The following is a 19,918-nucleotide window of genomic DNA, read 5'->3' on the forward strand; positions in this document are numbered from 1 at the left end:
AAACCGAGAGAGAGAATGGCCTTGAGGAACACAGTAGCCTTGGGAATAACGAAGAGGATGAATCAGAGAAGTAATTAGGAGGCTGAATCCAGGGGACACATCAGCGCTGTTTTATTAGTATTGAGGTGAGCAATCTCCCCTGCCTTGTCCTCCCTTGTGACCTCAACCTCTTTGCTTCTACCATCTAAGAGTAAACTGCTTTTGCAGGCACCATATTTCCCTCTAGTAAACAAGAGGACCACACTTTGGAAGCCATTAACAGTTTCTACCAGGGGCAGCCAAAGACAGGAAATGACAGCCGAGCCGCAGCAAACCTTAAAGGCCCCCTATGGACAGTGGCACCCAGATGGCGGAACACAGTAATTGCTAGAACAACTTCAGTCACTCCACACTGCAATTGATGGCAGGAAATGAGGAGAGATTTTATACTCCCTAACATCAGTAAGTCGGGAGATCCAAATATCCGAAATGAAATTTGAACCAGGGGGTTTGGCTGAGGGTCCCAAACTCTTGCCTATAGTTGGAGATCGTTTTGCCCTAGAGAGTTTTACTTCCATAGTCACACACCACATAATCCTGTTGAGGTCAATGATAGATCATAAGGCATGTGTAACAGATGAAGTGGTGACCTGTAAGTTTAAAACAGAGCTTAAACTTTCCTATAATCATAGTGACATTGCCATCACTGGACACAAATAGGATACCACACATGTGTTTGCTATGATACTACCAGTTGCATGAGAGCATTGTACATGCAGTTACCTATAGTATGTGATATCTGATAACAGCAATAAATAGCTATGTTACTTGTTTGGGTATTGTGGTGGTTTGAAAGAAAATGGCCTCCCAAAGGGAGTGGCACTATTAGGAGGTGTGGCCTTGTTGGAGTAGGTGTGGTCTTGTTGGAGGAAGTGTGTCACTGTGGGGGCGGGCTTTGAGGTCTCTTTGGCTCAAGCTGCCCTCGGTGTGGCAGAGTCCACTTGCTGTTGCCTTGTGATCAAGATACAGCCAGCACCATGTCTGTCTGCATGCCGCCATGCTCCCTGCCATGATAATGGACTGAACCTCTAAGCTGTAAGCTACCACCCCAGTTAAATGTTGTTCCTTTATAAGAGTTGCCATGGTCATGGTGTCTCTTCACAGCAATAGAAACCTCAACTAAGACATGTATTTACTGCACTGTACTTATATTTTTATTTTTGAATGTAATCTTTCTATATGTTAAAATTTGCTTACTCAAAAACAGTTTCTCTCATTATAACAGCAGCTACTTTGTATATCTGCTTACTGTATGTTTTGGTTGGGTCAAGTGGTTAGGCAGAGGGACTAAGCTGAACATTTTGGGTGTATGCAAGCATACTCCATGATGTTTGCACATTGGTAAAATGTCTGATGACCAAGTTTCCAGACCACATCTGCGTTGTAAAGAAATGAACGACCATACTTCATCCTAACAGATTTGTTTATGGTCCTGTCACCAGATCCTTGTACTAAATTCATTCTGTGTAAAATGCTTAGTATTCCATCATCCTGCCTGGAATGTGATGGAGCTAGGTCATGCCAACTTCAGGCCAATTTCACTCAGGTTGTTCTTCCCTGGTATGTCACAGACATCCTATTTGCCTTGACTCCTAGTCTTGCCCAGTGTGGGCTCCCTTGCCAGCAATTGGGAGAACCAACCCCACACAATTAACCCCTAGCCTTGAGGAGATGCATGAAGCAGAGCATGGGACTAGTCACCCGAGACTTAGTCATGACAAGTGTCATGGAACCTTCTCAAGTTGATCCTAGGTGAGAGAATAAAATTCTTCCATTTGTACTTTTCTTATTTTTAAAAATTATTTTTTTTAAAAAAATTTAAGTGCATGTGTGTTTTTGTGTTAATGTATACCACATGAGTATAGATGCCTGTGGAAGTCAGAAGACAGTATTAAATACCCTGGAGCTAGAGTCACACAGTGTGAGTGCTCAGGATTTAACTCAGATCTTCTACCAGAGCAGCAAGCACTCCTTTTTTTTAAAAAATATTTAAAGATAGATTCTTTTTTCATACAATACATTCTAACCACAGTTTCTCCTTCCTCCACTTCTCCTAGGTCCCTCCCCACTCTCCCACTACCCCAGATCTTCTCTCCTTCTGTTTCCTCTTCAGAAAAGAAGACTAGACAGTGACTAGATAGCCCAGAGACCTAGGACAGAACCAAACATGACTATCAAGTAAAAAAAAAATCAATGAAATGATCCCTAATGATATCCTACAATACCCATACACCTGGTGCCTTGTCCAGTCACCAGAGAAGCTTCTCAGGCAGCAGATGGGAGCAAGTGCAGAGACCCAGAGCCAGATACTATGCAAAGAGAGAGAGAGAGAGTCTAAATTGGAGGTCTCCATTAGCTCCCTCCCTTCAGAGATTGGGGAACCAGGCAGACATATCTCCAAGAGATGACAGCCAGACAGGGCAAAACAAGATACAATAAGACAAGGCAAAAGTCCTCATATCAAGGCTGGATAGGGCAACCCAATAAGAGGAAAAGAGTCCCAAGAGCAGGCAAAAGAGTCAGAGAGACACCAGCTCCCACTGTTAGGAGTCTCACGAAAACACCACGTTAACAACCGTAACACATACACACAGGACTTGGTGTAGGGCCCATGCAGGCCCTGTGCTTGCTCCTTAAGTCTCTGTGAGTTCACATGATCCCTGCTCAGTTGATTCAGTGGACCATGTTCTACATTCCTTCTGACTCCTATAGTCTTTCCTCCCCCTCTTCTGCCTGGTTCCCCAATCTCTGAAGGGAGGGACCTGATGGAGACCTCCAATTTAGACTCTCTCTCTCTCTTTGCATAGTGTCTGGCTGTGGGTCTCTGCTCCTGCTCCCATCTGCTGCCTGAGAAGCTTCTCTGGTGATGACTGGACAAGGCACCAGGTAAATGGGTATTGTAATATTGTAGGATATCATTAGGGATCATTTCATTGATTTTTTTTTTTTTGCTTGCTAGTCATGTTTGGCTCTATCCTAGGTCTCTGGGCTATCTAGTCACTGTGCCTGGCCATCCAGGTGGTGTAGGGCCTGGGCTCCCTCTCATGGGGTGGACCTCAAATGAAACCAGTCATTGACTGGCCACTCTCCCAAGTTCTGTACCACCGTTGACCCAGCACATCTCACAGGGAGAACAGATTGTAGGTTGAGGGTTTTGTGGCTGGGTTGGTGCCCAGGTTTCTTTTTCTGTAGCCTGTAGAGTACCTTCTCATGCCAAAGAGACTCAAACACAGGGGTGAAGGCTCCATGCAGTCACCAACTTGACCTCTCTACATTCAGTGAGCTGAGTGGAAGTTGTCCATGGCAATGGGGTCCCGCTGTCAGTTTTCAGAGGGCGACCTTCTGTTCTAGCATCAGTCTGGGTCCTTTAGAGATCTCCACATGACCTCCTCAGCCAACAACTCAACAGAATGTAACCCCATCACACCACTGGAAGCCTCAGCAAGCACTCTTAAGAGTCATATCTCTATCCTCATTTTCTTTACTTTTTTTAAAAAAATTTCATTTTTGAGATTATACTATAATTACATCATTTCCCCCTTCTCTTTCGTCTCTCAAAACCTCTACTTGCTCTCTTTCAAAATTCATGGCCTAGTTTTTATTAATTGTTGTTACATGTATATATGTATATGTATGCATATGTATATGTATAGAAATACACATATTATACATTTCTATGTATAACCTCAGTCTGTATAATGTTATCTGTATATATGTTTTCAAGGCTGACCATTTGGTATTGGATATCCAATTGGTGTGATTGTAACACAAATTGCTAAACAGTCTTATTAATAAAAAACCCAGAGCCAGATATTGGGGTAAATTCTGAAGGATCAGAGACAGAACAAGCCATTGCTAACCTCACCTCAACAACTCCTTGTTGGACCCTGTTTCCACGAATCTTCAGACTAAAAGCTTCTGAATCCTCATCTGAATGGATCTCAGTTGAACTGCTGCTAAAAGCCTAAAAGCTTAAGAGCCTCTAGTTCCTGGTCCTCATGCCTTATATACTTTTCTGCTTCCTACTTCACTTCCTGGGATTAAAGAAATGTGTCTTTCCCAAGCAAGACATGAGATCTCAAGTCCTTGGATTAAAGGTGTGTGCCACCATGCCTGGCTCTGTTTCCAGTGTGGCCTTGAACTCCCAGAGATCCGGATGGATCTCTTCTTCTGGAATGCTAGGATTTAAGGCGTGTGCTACCACTGCCTAAACTCTATGTTTAATATAGTGGCTGTTCTGTTCTCTGACCCCCAGAGAAATTTATTGGGGTACACATGTGCTTTTACCTGGGGAAGGCAATTTCTCCTAGTGTTTGTGTGTGTGTGTGTGTGTGTGTGTGTGTGTGTGTGTGTGTGTGTGTGTGTGTGTGTGTGTGTAGTGACTGATGACTCTTGCATGTTATCCAGGCATTGGCATTTCAGGTATGACATGTTCAGTGTGTGATACTCAGGCTAACTGGCAGACTTGGAAAAGTTCTACCTCACAAGGTCTGATTAAAATTTGCCGCTCTTCATCCCCAGTAGAACTGAAATCGGTTGTGGTGAGAGCAGCTTGCTCGGGGTCTGATGAAGTGTGGTTCTTCCTTTTCTACTGTTGGCTAAAGTCTATTAAAGTGGTGTTATTTCTGTGTCCAGGGATGATGCTTCTGGGTACCCCTGTGTTGTAGAATATTATTTTAAGGTGTGTTACTTTTGTTTATGTTGCATTTGTTTAACTCTGTGAAGCTGTGTGACTGTGCCTGTCTAAAACACCTGATGGTCTAATAAAGAACTGAACGGCCAATAGCGAGGCAGGAGAAAGGATAGGCGGGGCTGGCAGGCAGAGAGGATATATAGAGGGAGAAAGCTGGGGGCGAGGAGATCTAGCAGCCAGACAAGGGGGAGGGTCCCAGGGCCAGCCACCCAGATATGCTGCAAGCTATGGAGTAAGAGTAAGAGAACCGGGGGCAGCCCAGAGGGAAAAGGTAGATGGAATAAGTTAAGGAAAGCTGACAAGGAACTAAGCCAAGCTAAGGCCGGGCATTCATAAGTAGTAATACACCTCCACATATGAATTTATTAGGGAGCTGGGTGACAGGCCCCTAAAAGAAAAAAGAAAAAAAAAAACAACAGCCCTATCCACTCATCTCTCTTAGGAGCTGTTTCCACCTCTATACATCCTCTGTTTTTCATGTAGGCATTGGGGAGACACCAAGGACATATGAAGCAGATCATCCTGCCCAGCTTGTTGGTACCATTCTCCGGACGTTATGTCTCAAGATTTGCCTGATTGTATAATTCATCTCGGATGGTTAAATCTTCCAGGAAACTCTAGGGATCTGTTAAGATGCTGTGAGTTTGGCAACTATCTTCTGAATATTTAGGAACTGTGACATCTATCTCTCCGCTCTTGAGTACATTTCTGACATGGTCAGACCTCCAGCCCCAGAAATAGAAGCAGAAGGGCATAAGGTGAAGTAGCTAATAAAACTATAGGTTAGGACTTTCTCTTCTATGAAGGGAAAATCTGTAAGTGACAAGATATCTCACGAAATCATTTTTCTTCCCCTGTCTTGCACAGGCCTTGTGCTCCGCACATGCACAGATTAGGTTTACAGAGCCTGTAAGGCAATTCATTCTGCCCTGAATCTAATGCCAGCACATTTTGAAGGAAGTCAGCACAATGTGTTCCAGGCAGGAAAAATATTGTCATTATTTTTTAAACCCCCCTATTGTTTTTATTCAATCTGTTATGAAACTGTGACTAAATCTCTTTACATTTAATTTTTAATTGTGTGGTGATCGTTCCTTCAGAACGAGGTTGAGTCCTCAACCCTTGTCCCCTAAAATCTCAGCTGTACGGTTGTATAAGGGGTTTGTTTCAGTAAAAATGATTACTGGTATCTATAATGGAATTGTAATAACTCAATACTGTTTTATAAATTTTTGATTCACTCTGCATTTTTTATTTGACAGCTTGCCAAGTTCTGGTTTTTATCTGATCATCTTTGCATCAATAATGCATGAGGTTGAGATCTTCTGAAGACGGACACTCCCCCCCCCCTTTGCTCAATGCTTTGCTTTTGCCAGCAAAAAATATTGATTTGGATTTAATAATCTGTAGTCCGTTCGGTTTGATCACACTTAGCAGGACACCCTAATAGGAGCTATGGCCACATATCTGCCAACATAGAATCAATTACTCTTCCTTAATAAATGCAATCATTGAACACCTGATCCATACTATTGCTTGCTATGTGTAATTGATTACAGGGTTGACACAGTCGAGACATGAATGGCCCCAGGTTTCCCTATTCAGAGCCTTTCAACAACAACAACAAAAGATAATCAAAAGAACCCAATGCTATAGAAAGATGATGCTTCTGATTGTAATTTGTCACCTCCATCAACATACATTTTGTCAACATTCTGCTCTTACCAGATTGAAACAACGCTGCTGAACTCAGACTGTGCTTGCTCCCAGCTGTTCCTGTTAAGGATGATGGCATGAGTAACAAGCCCATCCTATCACCTGCCTCCAGCACTGTTATAAATAATCAGCATCAAGAAAATGAACTGACTAGAATTCAGGAGGGCCCGCCAATAACACATCTTCATCCATTGTCTTATTTCCATGCAACATAACCAAGGATATCCTTTAAAATTCAGTGTTCCCATCTGAAATAAATGACAAGATGCTGATAAGTTGCTTGCCCAGTGGTAGAGAAATAATGAAATAAGCATCTCTGGGATACAATGTACACATTAGGGCATTTTCAAGCTCTCCATGTCATTTGAATGTGTAGCTGAGGGTGAGACCCAGTGGAGCTGAGCAGCAGCAATCATGGGCTCCATAGACATGTGGGAACTTCGGGACTTCTTCCACGTCTACTGAATCAGAATCTGCCTTCTAGCAGTCCCCTCCCAAATGACTTTTAGGCACATTAAAACTTGAGAAGCATTGATTTAAAGTCCCGTCACATAAAATACTCTCAAGTCAGGGAAACTGAATGCTAAAAGATCAGTATCTTCAACTGTTTCTAGGGGAAGTGGGATATGGCCGTGGACTTGGCTTTGAGAGGTTCCGACTAACTCTGGTTATAGCAGCTGCCAGCTGTGTGATGCTGGGTAGGTCTCTTGTGGTAGTTCAGATACTGGCTACCCTCCTGAAGGCTCCTACATCAGACACTCGATCTTCAGTGTGACAATGGGAGACAAGAGACTTTGAAAAGGGGCATCCTGGGGCCAGTGGGGATGTGCTACTACTGCCGGTCCTAAACCTCTTTGGCTTCTTGCCTTGTTGTGTGGTCCCTTCTTTATGCACAAATTCCCACGAGGACATGATGTAGCCATAGACCCTTCCCTGTACAAAGCTAGTGTCAGTACCATCATTGGAAGCCCACAACGTTATAAGCTTTCTTTTTTCCTATAATAATTTTTAATTAAATAAAATTATTTCCCCTTCCCTTTCTTCCTTCCAACCTCTCCTGTCTTCTCCATTGCCCCTTGAATTCATTTTTCTTTGATTATTAGTTACACACTGACACACAGACACACACACACACACACACACACAAACACACGGTATAAATATATGAATACAATCTACTGAGACTATTGAGTGTTGCTTGTCTGTATATGATTTCAGGACTGTATTGTATAACCATTTAGGGGGCTCATCTCTGGGGAAGAGAAATTTTCCTTCTCCCAGCAACCATTAGTTATCTTAGTTTTTTTTTAGGGGTGGGGCTCCTTAACATTTCCCCCTTCCCCATTTGCATGTTGTCACTGTTAGGTTCTTGCTTAGGTAGCCATAATGTTGTGATCTTGTGGGTGTAGTTTCCCTTCCACTTTTAGGGAGACACACTGTCACAGCAAACTCCCTGGTCCTCTGGTTCTTACACTGTTTCTGCCCCTGACTCTTCTGTTGTATGTAGATGCATTCTCTGGATCTGGGCTCCCCAGCTCAGCTGTTCTCTGTATTTTGACCAATCCGTGATAGTCTCTGTCTGATCTAAAGATTTGGATCTTTACCACAGATAAAAAAGAACATGTAGTTTGCCCTTCTGGGTATGGGTTAGCTCACTTGATATATTTTCTAGCTCCGTTCCTTAACTGCAAAATTTTATGTACCACAATTTCATTATTTATTTGTCACCTAAAGGACATGTAGGTTGTCTCTATTTCCCAGACAGCCATTGTGAATAGAGCAGCAATGAACATGGTTTAACAACTATCTGTAGAAAAGACAGTTGAATCCTCTGGGCATATGTCAAAGAGTGAGTACAGGTAGGTCAGATGGCAGAGTGTTTCTAATAGCTTAAAAGATGAAGTTAGCTGGTTTTAGGTATTTTTATAGCAAAAAGTAGATTAACATATTATTCTAAGTTTTAGTTTACTCATCTGTACAGCGTTATGAATAGCACCCATCTCCCTAGAACTACTGTGAAATTTCATCAAAAAATTGCATGCAAATGCTTAATACAAATGTCAGATTCATTACAGGCAAATGATACATTCTTTTTTTTTTTTGGCAATCTTAATATTTAGGTTATATTCCTTGGGGGGGATAATGCGATTTTTGCTCAGATGTCTAAAACGCTGGTAATAATTTTAATTTAAAATGTATCTGTTGATCCATGAAGCCAGTTCAAGCTCCTGCTGAAGTCAGCCACAATGTCAGCCTGGTGCTCTCAGCTCACACTTGATGCTGAGCCTCCTTTACAGGAGGCTCAACATAAAGGTTAATAGCAGCCCACAAAACCAGTACAGTGGCAAGTAAGCTCAGCCATAATGCTTCCCTGGCTCTCCAGTCTGGGTGACTGCAGCTTCATTTTCTTTGGGAGCCACTCATCACTGTGTATAAAAGGACTCACAAAGCTGCCTTCCATGTGGGGCTGACTCTGTTCACCTAAATTTGGCCCGACTTGGAAAGCTGTCTTGGCTCTTTCCCACCAAATCCAAACAGGGATGGGAGATTTTATTAAAATGACTTGGGCCCAGCCTGCTCTGTGCTCTGAACCATTGATGGGAGCCAAAAATGTCCCCTGGTGTCCATAGAAACATTGTTCTTATTTTTCGAAATTAATCTAGCTGGATTTGCAAGGCTGCGTCACCTCCATCAGGGATGCAGACAGCCAGGACAAAGAGCTGTTTGGATGTTCCCAGCTGGGAGCCCTGCCCTCAGCAAATACAGTTGATATAAATAAATGGTCTCTTGCCTGCCTACATTCATGCCCATCTGTTTGGAGGGCATGGTGCCCAATCAAAAGTTGCCTAGACGCTCGCCATGGGCACCAGTGCCAAGGAACAACGATTTCATGGCAGCCTGCCTAAGGCTGTGAATGCCATCTTTTCAGTGGTGGGTTCTCATCCTGGACCAGAATAGGAGTGCTGGCACTGGATGCTTCCTTACTGTTGATCACACCTGTTGATAAGGGTGTGCCAAACTATGAGAAAAAGGAGAGAAAGAAAAGTGCAATGTAGGAGCATCCCTGGGCTCCCAGGGCCTAATGAGCTCACTGAGACAAATTCTAATTAAGTAGAGAAAATCTTTGCCTGTGGATGTTCTTCTGGGACAGAAGATTGGTGGGTCAGACTTGCTGGGCTTCACTGAATGGGGTGGAGCACAATCTGTTCCTAGCTGGCCATGATGCCCCTGTCCAATACAGGAAATACAATAGAACACTGGTCTTTGATGACATTGGGAACCAAAGGAACTTATCCCCTGGCTCTCAGTTTTCACCCACCTACTGAAAACAATAAAGCCTGATGTGCACAAGTCACAGGTTGTAATATCCAGGAGCTGAGTGTACTCTGGGTTGGTTGAACTTGAGGAAGGAAATAAAGCCGACCAGGAGAAAGCAATGACCCAGGGCATAGCTGTGCTCATCAAAGTGAGTAAGTTTCCTCAGAGATTGGTAAACACAATCAGAAATGAATTCATATACTCAGATCACTAGGGGACCCAGAGAGCATCCTCACAGCAAAAGATAGTAAATTACTAATCCCCAGGCCCCATGGACCTCTAGAGGGCTAAAGGCTGTGTGTGGTCTAAGTGATGAAATGAATTCCATGGTGACAGGTAGTGAGCAATCTGTGTTGTTAAGAAATTCAAAAATTCAGGCATGCTACCTTATACCCCATGAAGGAAAAATAGGTTGAGCAGCTGATGGCAGGAAGCAGCATGCCTTGTTTTTACACAAATGGCCATGCTGTTAGTGCAACATTCAGTTTTGATCCTGAGTTTCCATTGCTTGCTTAGCTCTGAGTATCCTCTTAACTAAAGTTGTGGCTAAATTCATGTAGAAGCATGAAAATATCTTCCCAAGGGGTCTAAGTGCTAATCACTGGTACTTTTGAATATGTGTAGAGTCCCTTGCAGAGTAGAAGAGACCCCCATAGCTGGAATGAGTCAAGGCTTTTGAAAGGTAGAGATTATCCTGGAGTATCTTAGGGTGTCTGAGGCCATTAACAAGGACTTTTATCAGAGCACATGGCAACATGGTGAAGGAAGCTGAGTCAACGGTGCATTCTGAAGATAGAAGAAGAGGCTCCAAGCTGCTAGAAACTGAAAAGACAATGGAATGGCTTCCCACCTCTGAGCCCTCGGAAGGAACCAGCCCTGCTGGTGCCTTGACTTTAGGCAAGAGTCTGATTTTGGAGTGTCTATAATCACTCCAGAATTTGCAAGGACAGTTGTTTTTAGGTGTGTGTGTGTGTGTGTGTGTGTGTGTGTGTGTGTGTGTGTGTGTGTACATGTGCACCTACAGGTCAGAGTTTAAGGTTAGTTGTAGTTTCTCAGGAGTCCTCCACCTTGGTTTTTAGGTAAGAGCTCTCTCTGAACCTGCAGCTTTATCAACAGGTTAGACTGGCTGGTCAGCAAGTCCCATTGTCTGGCCTTTGTCTACCTCCCTAGCTTCAAGATTACAAGTACAAATCAATACCCTGGCTTTTTAAATTTGGGTTTAGATATTGAACTTGGGTCCTCATAGTAGAGGTAGTCATGACGGGCTACCTCTTTAGCCTATGTTTTGTTTAAAGTTTCTAATGTGGATTTTCTACAGTAATGATAGGAATAATTTTTTTTATTGTTATGTAGTAGACACAGTATGGTCATGACAGGAGAGCTACAAGATAGTAGAAAGTTATGAGCAGTATAATACATTGACTCTGTGGATAAAAGTAACAGCATTTGACCTGTGAATGATAGTGGTACCAGGCACAGTGAGCCTCCTACCCAGCCACAGTTGAAAATCTGAGCAGAGTTTTGACTTCCCCCAAACTTAGCTGCTGGTGGCCAGGAGTCATACTGACAATGTGTACTCAGACAACACACCTTTTGTGTGTTACAGTTTATGTGTTTTACACATTATGAAAAAATATCGAGAACCCACAGATCTTTTCACTCTCATCTGTAATTTACCAGAGGTCATCAATGTTATGGGGCAGATATTCACAACACTTGTGAAAAGGGGTTGATTCCACATTTATTGCAGAAGGACAGTGCCCCATAGCTAATTCTAGGCCGTTACGATTTAATACTTCATCTTTAATTTTGTTTATGTTTCTCTCAACTGCATTTGGTGACATGCGGGATCTGAGTCTGTGTTTTTGTCCCCACGGTGCCAATACATTTTACTTTTTAATAGTAGATTTGTGGGTAGAATTTTTGTAGCAATGATATAACTGACTGTTATATGTGTGTTTATAACTCACAACTTGCACATTTTTCTTCATATTATTGTCTTACCATTTTTAGGATATGTGGTTCATCTGTAATTACCGCTCAAATTGTCACAGGCCCAATAAAACAATCCACATAGGAGTTGGGTACATGCTGATAAAACCCACACCACTCTAGAGTTGGCTGTCATTGAGTTACCTGTCCTTTTCCCTCAACACACTGACATGCTGTGTTTTTTTTCTCTTAGGTCCAAAGGATCATGATAGAATCCAAATTCTTTTTTTTTCCTCTCAGTTTTCCTCCCTGACATTGTGCAAGTGTAGGCGTTTAGAAAAGGACTCTTTATATCAGTGCTCATCATTCTGCTTACAATGCTTAGCCTGTCAGGCAGAATTCCATGTGAATTATTGAAAACAGAGCCATCCCTGCTCCAGCGGCAAGCATTCAGGTCACAGAGGCAGGGTGTAGGTCTGGAGCACATGTTCAGATTCATGATCATTGTCAGTTATCGTCTCCCTACTGTGTGCTGGACACTGAGCCTCACATGGTTAACATTACGAATATCTCAAGCAACCTAGTGAATTTTCTGAGATGTGGCGGTATACACAGACCATGTGGAATAGGTTGGGCTGTTAGTGGTTAGTTCTTAGTTTATTCTTATGAGCAACTAACCTGTTAGGGCAGCCTCTGCTGCTGAGCAGCGCTATCAGCACATGCCTGTCCATACAGCTGCCTATCACTCCATCTCAGCAGCTAGATCATTCTTCTTGTTCATCACTTGCCTGCTTTCAGCAGCCTTGGCTGGCAAAGCAAACACCTCAGTCAGGTTTAATACTTTCATGCCTACAGTTTACTTCCTGTGGTTCATTCCCTCACTGCCATGCCACACAGCCTGAGAGAGATAGAACAATAAGTTTGTACATTAAGTTCAAATAATTGAATTAAGCTGTCTCCTATACTTATACACGCCCCAAAATGACAAAGAGCCTGCAAAAGGAAGAAGGGTAAATGGACTATTTTACTGTTTTTGTTAAATCAAATATTTAAAAATCATCATAAAAGCTTAATAAACTGAGTATTTTATAATTCTCATGTTGCTCACCCCCGTCCAATCAAATTAAATGATGTCTCTTCTAAATTGATTGCGTTTTTCCCATTTCCTAGGAACTGAAGTATTTTGGGGAGCATTTCATGTACCTTGCATTCTGAAAGGAAGAATCACCTCATTATTTTTTCATCTAGTAGCTGGACTTCCTTCTGCCAAAGCTTTCTTTTAGTGATAAAAGTAAATAAAAATATAGTTTTTTTATTGGTGAGGCATTTCTTGAAAGCAATTTTCATTTTTTGCTGGCAACCTGAGTTAGCGGTAATTCAAACCTTGGTTATGCGGCTAGCCTTGGTGTTTTAAGATGCCTATCACCGTGAAATGAAAGCATTGCAGTAGAACCCGATAGACCAGAGAAGGAAATAATCAAAATACTATTCACTCTTTCACTTATCAACAAACATTTATTGGACATTAAGTTGCTCTGCCAAGACTGCCTTTTCCTTCTGCTGCTTCTCTTCCTTCCAGTCTCCAACGAAACGGCCACCACATCTAAGAAACAAAGACGTCAAAGATGTTAAGTTCAACCTCATCCTGAGAACACAGTAAGACGGGACCAGTGATGTGCAGCTAGTTCTGTTAAGGGAAGCGGCAGGATGGGCGAATAGGGCATCAGGAGTCAGGGACCATCTGGGTGTGAGTACAAAAGTGTGGGCCTGGTATTAGAAGGTAACTCTGAGAAGAGAGTCCAGGAGGACTTCACCAAGTGCATGGTGTGGGTCTGGCGCCCCACTCTGCAGAATTTCATGCTAAAGTTAGACCGCTGTTGTAGGACAAGGCCTTTAGGAGTGGTGGTTGTTAAAAGAGGTTGATGCTTTCTCTTGGGTCTCGGTTAGTTCACATGAAGGCAAGTTGTCATGAATCCAGTCTCTCTTCCACATGAGCCTACTCTGAGGGTACTCCCAACATGTCAAGCAGGCTTCACTTTAATCTGGAGGTTTGAGTATGATAGAATATATTCAAGTTATTGACAACGTTTGTTTGCTTGTGGTTGTAAGAGTGAGGACCCCAGACTTGTTCTGGCTTTACAGTGGTATCGATTCTCAGTTCCTATAGGCTACCCAATGTTTCTGGCCACGTGCTCTTTGCTCAAACATGGCCTCTGGCTTTATGGGGCCATCCGCCAAAACAAAGTCTTGTACTCTGTGGCAAAATCACAGGAGTAGCATCCTGTTGCCTTCAACGTGCTCTATTGATAGAAGCAAATAATGGGCCTTACCTGTACCCCAGGAGAGGGGACCACAAAGAGTGAGCACCAGAGTGAAGGACAGAGTTGAGTTCACCCTAAGAGCTGGTCACCACTTGAGATACTAAGAGTAACAGGAATAGATAAAGAGAGCATGGTGGTAACAAGCGATGGTCCTGTGTAGCTGGGGTGAGATGAAGGCGTTGTGTTGGAAGGATGAGAAAACTGGGCAGGCATCACCTTTGCTAACATTCATAGGATGCTGACTCCATGCTGAAGAAGTACTCCATATACATCTAAAACATTCCACCCTTGAAAACCCTCCTATGCCGTATACATTGCCACCACGAACGGAGTGAGAGTCCAGGCACCAAGCTTAAGTAGCTGGTAAATAGTGGCTCTGAATTCACACTGTGTGGCTTCTGAGTCTGTCCCTAGCAGTGGGGCAACACTCTCCCTAGGCAAATGTCTAGGTCTGTGTGAAACAGATGATACAGGGTCTTGCTAAGGAATTTGGATCAGGAGGCAGTGAGGGCATACTAGAGAGGCTATAACCGGGTCCAGGTGCTCAGGCTGCCACACTGCCAGAGGCATGGAGAGTTCACCAGTCCAGGGACACTGATGTCAGTGGGGCATATGCAGGGATCGTGGGGGTGGAGGGAGGGAGCAGAATTACATAATGTGACTCAGTGGCTATCTAAGGGCTGATAGTACAGCGGTAGAACTGAAAAACAGGGGTGTATTTAGAACTTGCCGATTCCTGCGCTAAACAGTTTAACAGTGAATGGAGGAGGAAAGGCATCTGTTAGGACTCAAGTCATAGAAGCAAGGACTATATCTTGCTTTTTTCTGGATCCTTTACATCTGGCCCAGTGATTTGCTTGTAGCCAGCCAAGCAAGTGAATGCAGGTTGGTTCATATCTACTTCGAACCTTGTCCTGCTTCAGCAAGCTCTTCCCATTTCTCCTCCCTAGTGCCTTCCCTAGTCTCCAGTAACTGCTGTTCTTTCACCTTCTAAGACAGGGCTGTGGACCCCATATGTGTGAGATTATACAGCGTTTGTCTCTCTATGCCTGGCTTTTGCACAGTGGGGTGACAATGGTTAATAAAATTGTGTTATAGACTTCAAAATCAGAATAGGGTTTTCATAGTCCCCCCACCCCAAAAAAGACCAAAGGTGTATGATGATGGATTAACTTATTATCCTGATTTTGTCATTCTAAAATACATTGAAGTATTACATTGTATTTCCTGAACTGAATAATTGGGGGGGGGGGCGGCTAATTAAAACTTAAAAATGAGATAGCAAACAATTGTACTTACCACACACGTAATACTGTTCAAAAGATTTCATTTGTATTAATTGTTTATACTCCACTTGTTATACTCCCATGGCATAGGTATTTGTATTTTCTAGACGAGGCAATTGTAGGTACAGTATGACTAAGTAACTCATGTTGCCACTCACTGCTAATGTCAGAGTTAGGATGTGAACTCAGCCAAGCCAGCTCCAGGGTCCACATGCTTACCCACTATACATTAAACACATAGACACACAGACACAGACAGACAGACAGACAGACAGACAGACACACACACACACACACACACACACACACACTAGTATTTCAGATTACCATTGTGTGATTCTACTAAAACAGAATGGCTATTTTTGATACAATGTGAAGAATTTATCAATAGCCTCAATGGCTTTTGTCCCTAATTTCAGTGTCGCATTCTGGGACACTGTATTTTAAGGCTGTGTCTTGCTTTCCAACTCATTTGAGGCACTCATGTTTAAGGAATAGGTTCTAGTCTTCTGTTCCTACTGTGTTTTGTGTAGTATACTGGGTGACCATGTTTGCAATGAGTTGCTTTCTCGTATATTTTGTATGAATAATTGATACATTTAAAATTGCCTTAAAAGTTTCCCTCCGTAGACAACAGCTGGAAATGATAGGGTGGTGGGTCCTTGCTATTTCCATTTTATAACAAGGAGCATAAAGAGGCAGAGGAGATTGGTCAAATTGAACCCCAAAGTTCAGTTGAAAGGGCTATTATAACAACTGAAAATGTGTTTGGCCTGTTTGTTTTTTCCTCTTGGAGTAAGGGGTAGTGATGGGACTACAGGGTAACATATTTAATAAAACGGTAGTGACTCTGTCATCAGTCATCACCAGTATGATTATTACCTTTTACAGTCATAATGGGAAAGAACAAGGACACGAAAACACAGGGTCCATCAACATCAGAAAATGTCATAGTGAAGCCCGTTTCGTGTGTAATTAACATACGCTAACAATAACACGACATCTTCCAGATACAACAGGTGTTCTGCACTATGAACTCACACAGACTGCGACAGCGTGCACAAGACCCATCAGTTTAAACCAGACAAAATCCCAGCATGGGGAAGGAGAAGAGGACACCAAGTCCTAGACATAACCAAGAAGCCACATGTAAGAGTTATCTGCTAAGGGAGGGAAATGGGTGTCACGAGGTGCATCAGCTATACTCCAGGACAAGCCCCGTGCCCAGGAATAGAGGGCTTACAAAGACTAGATATTTTCTTGTATACTGTTTTGGTAGTTTTGTCTTACTGAGTTTGTTTCCTTTGATTTTAGTAGTTGTTTTTTTTTTTTTTTTTTTTTTTTTTTTTTTTTTTTTTTTTTTTTTAGAGAGAGAGAGAGAGAGAGAGAGAGAAAATGAATCTGGGTGGGTGGAGGGGTGGGAAAGATCTGGGAGGAGCTGGGGGCAGGACAAGAATATAGTCAAACTATACTGTATAGAAAATTTAAAGGAAGAAGAAAAGGCGCATTGCAACTAAAAGGGACGGGAAGTTGCAAACTCTGACACCGAGCAATTGCTTAATTAAGTAATGAAATGGCCATCGTGTAGCCTTAAAGGGAGGGCCTGTTAAGTGAAAAACAAACGAGAAGGAAAAGGCCAGGGTAACAGACCGTGCCACAGGGTTTCAGCTGTCAACCCCCAAGCGTTGCTTCCCTTTGTCAGTCTGACCTCTCATCCACTCCCCAATTCAAAGGGAATTTAGGAAAATAACCCTCATCAGCAGTGTGGCTGTCAAACCACTCTCCAGGCACGGCTTGATGGGCTTTGTTTTTCCCTGTGAAAATCACCTCGATGATACCTTAATCTGTATCAATTTTCTCATTTCTTCCCATTACTTGAAGGCCATCTTCTCTCCCCTATTCTTTCCGTAAGAGACAGCACGCCTTGAGAAACAAGGCAGCTGTGTGTCTCCTCTTCGCTTCCTTCTTTCTTGCCCTGTCTTCTCAACATCCTCTGCCTGTGTCCCAGAAGACTGGTACCATCTTCTGCTTTAAGGATCAGATCGGGGTTCTTGAGGGGGAATGAATGACGTCTAAGATGGCTCTCATCATCCCTGCTTCCTATTGTCCACATCTTCCCATAATTTCCTTTGGAGAATGAGCCAGACTTAGCGATCTGCCAAGCATTGGCAAGAGTCCCTTCCTCTATAAAGATAGGTAGTAGTTAATGTTCTTGCATGACCTAATACCTGACATGACACCATTTACGGGAGGAAAGATTTACTTGGGCTCACAGTTGGACCTTATAGGCTGTCATGACATGGAAGGCATGTGGCAGAAGTAGATCAGCAGGAGTGGCAGCAGGGTGAAGCTCCTTGCTCACGGCTCACATCTGGGCGAGGGATCAGGAAGCAGAAAGCTGAGGAAGAGGAGCTCCAGGACTCTGCTTTTCCTTTCTTTTCCATTTTACTCAGTCCAGAACCCCAGCCAGAAGTCGGTGCCCCTCATATTCAGGGTATACCTTCTCCCTCAGTTAATCCTTCCTAGACATGACTTCTAAGGCACACCAGAGGCCTGTCTCCCTAATGCCCTTGGCATTTCTTAGTCTAATCTATGTAATGAAGATTAATTCTTGCTGGCTGCAAACCATTGAGATGCCTGTCTTGCGAGCAGGCACCAACTCCTGTTTTCTCAGCTAGCATGCTGTGGCGAGGCAAATTTCCAGGATGCAGAAGCCCATGTGTAAGCAACATGAGAGCTGGGCAAGTGAGACCTCAAATCCAGTAGTATGTACCATGACGTGATTTTCCAGAAACCATAAGTGCCCATAGGGACACATCTCCAGAGTAACTTTTACATGACTCGAAATACATGGGCCACTGCCTTAGTCATACCATTCCAGGAAACTGTAATAGAAGACCCCCGCTGAGGCACTCATTAGATTTTGCTTCATAGAAACAGTGAAGTTGTGAGCATGTGATGCATGTAACTACCGAGTTTCAAGAGATTTCTTACACAGCAATAGTTTCCTAAGCTTTTTCTTTATTTTCTTTTGAGACACAGAGTTTCTGGCTGTCCTGGAACTAGCTCTGTAGACCAGGGTTGTCTCGAATTCAGCCATCCATTTATCTCTAGCAATACATTACTAATACATCTTCCTGCTAAGCAGCTTTCCCACATCTAAGGTACCTCTTCCTTTGGTAGCTCTATTCCTGGTTTCCTTAGTCTAACACAGTATTGTAATTGTTTGCCTTGCTTCTCTGCACTAAGCTCCTCAAGGGCAGTGACCCGATTCATCTCCCAGCACAGCACCTGGCTTTGCAATGGTTGTGTGTGAAGCAGCAAACATGTGCTTGGTGGCCCTCCCTGAAGCCACCGCTCAGCCACCCATCACCTACAACCGGCCCTGATCCTTCAGCAGTCTGTGCCTTCGTCAGCCATTAGAGCGACCCCTCCGTGGCAAAAAAGGAGAAAAGCAAATTTCCTTCTTCTTTCATCTTTCCAGTCAGGCTCAAGAACTAAGTTTTAGAATCCAACAGATAAATAAGGAAACTCGTGTCTTGGGTGGAGTTGCCCAGCTGATAAATAGCAGAACCAAGACAGCATCTGAGAATGCAGGATTTCACCTCCCCTGCTGCCTGAACATGAACAAGGTTCCCTGAACTCTAGGGCAAACTGTCAAAATGAGAATAACAGTAAAGATTATCCCCATGAGAAACGTGTGCTGAGTTCATACTGCATGGCAAGCATTGGTTCTACACCCTCCAAATGTATTCACTCATGAAATTCCCATCAAAAGCCCCGTAAGGTGGTGTTACCATTATCTCCAGTCTACAGATCAGAAAACTGAGGCCAAGTTCAGCTTGTCCAAGGTTCTTGAAGTGGAGCAGGGTGGGCAATCACCTGAGGTGGACTCGGATAAAACATTAGCTTAGATCTAGGGAAAATGACTTCTCTTGGGACTTTTTCCCCCTTCTATGGGAGAAATGACAGCCCAGTGTTCACATGCATTTGAATCTGGGGTTCCTGAAGTTAAATTAATCCATTTTCCTTTGTTAATGAGCACCAAATTTTCTCTGGAGAGAGACCCCCTTCTGCTCTGGATCCCTACTGCTGTGCAGAAGCTCTAATTAAACCTATGCAAAAGACCTTTTTAAAAAGGAAATAATGAGAATCTGGAATCAGAAAGGCAGGACTCCGAGAGCAACCTTGCTCACAATTTGGCCAGGTTTACTCTCTGTTTCTCAGCGTCCTATGGCTGTGAGCAATGGGAAGGAGCTGCAAAATGTAAATTAATTTGGGGGCGACGAATGCTTAATTGGAATATTTTTTTCTCAAGCAGGAGGATAAGGCATTATGCTGTCCAATCCGTTTGTGAAGAAACTAGAAATTCATTTCTTTTTCTCTCTCCATCAGTGGTAAGGGTCACACAGAACAGGCAAATAGTTACATGTGATTTCTGAAGAAGAGTGGCTCCTTGCACTGTCCTCCAAACATGCATGCAGTGCAAGAGCTGCAAAAACACTCTTCCACTGTTTCTTTTTGATATTTGCATCCATATTCCTGAATTGTTTGTTCACATTACCGCCTTCTTCTGCTTATTCTGGTTTCGGGCAGCTTCTGGAGAGAATTTT

General features: G+C 43.1%; 1 long non-coding RNA gene across 1 annotated transcript; it reads left to right on the top strand.

The window, feature by feature from the left end:
* The first annotated feature begins 1,554 nt into the window (after nucleotides 1-1,554).
* On the top strand, nucleotides 1,555-6,255 carry LOC143269325 (uncharacterized). Its single transcript, XR_013045714.1, has 3 exons — nucleotides 1,555-1,791; nucleotides 5,216-5,370; nucleotides 5,995-6,255. It is a non-coding gene; the product is annotated as an uncharacterized LOC143269325 (long non-coding RNA).
* The last annotated feature ends 13,663 nt before the right edge of the window (nucleotides 6,256-19,918 follow it).

This window comes from Peromyscus maniculatus, chromosome 18 (genome assembly GCF_049852395.1).
Source record: "Peromyscus maniculatus bairdii isolate BWxNUB_F1_BW_parent chromosome 18, HU_Pman_BW_mat_3.1, whole genome shotgun sequence".
Taxonomy (NCBI): domain Eukaryota; kingdom Metazoa; phylum Chordata; class Mammalia; order Rodentia; family Cricetidae; genus Peromyscus; species Peromyscus maniculatus.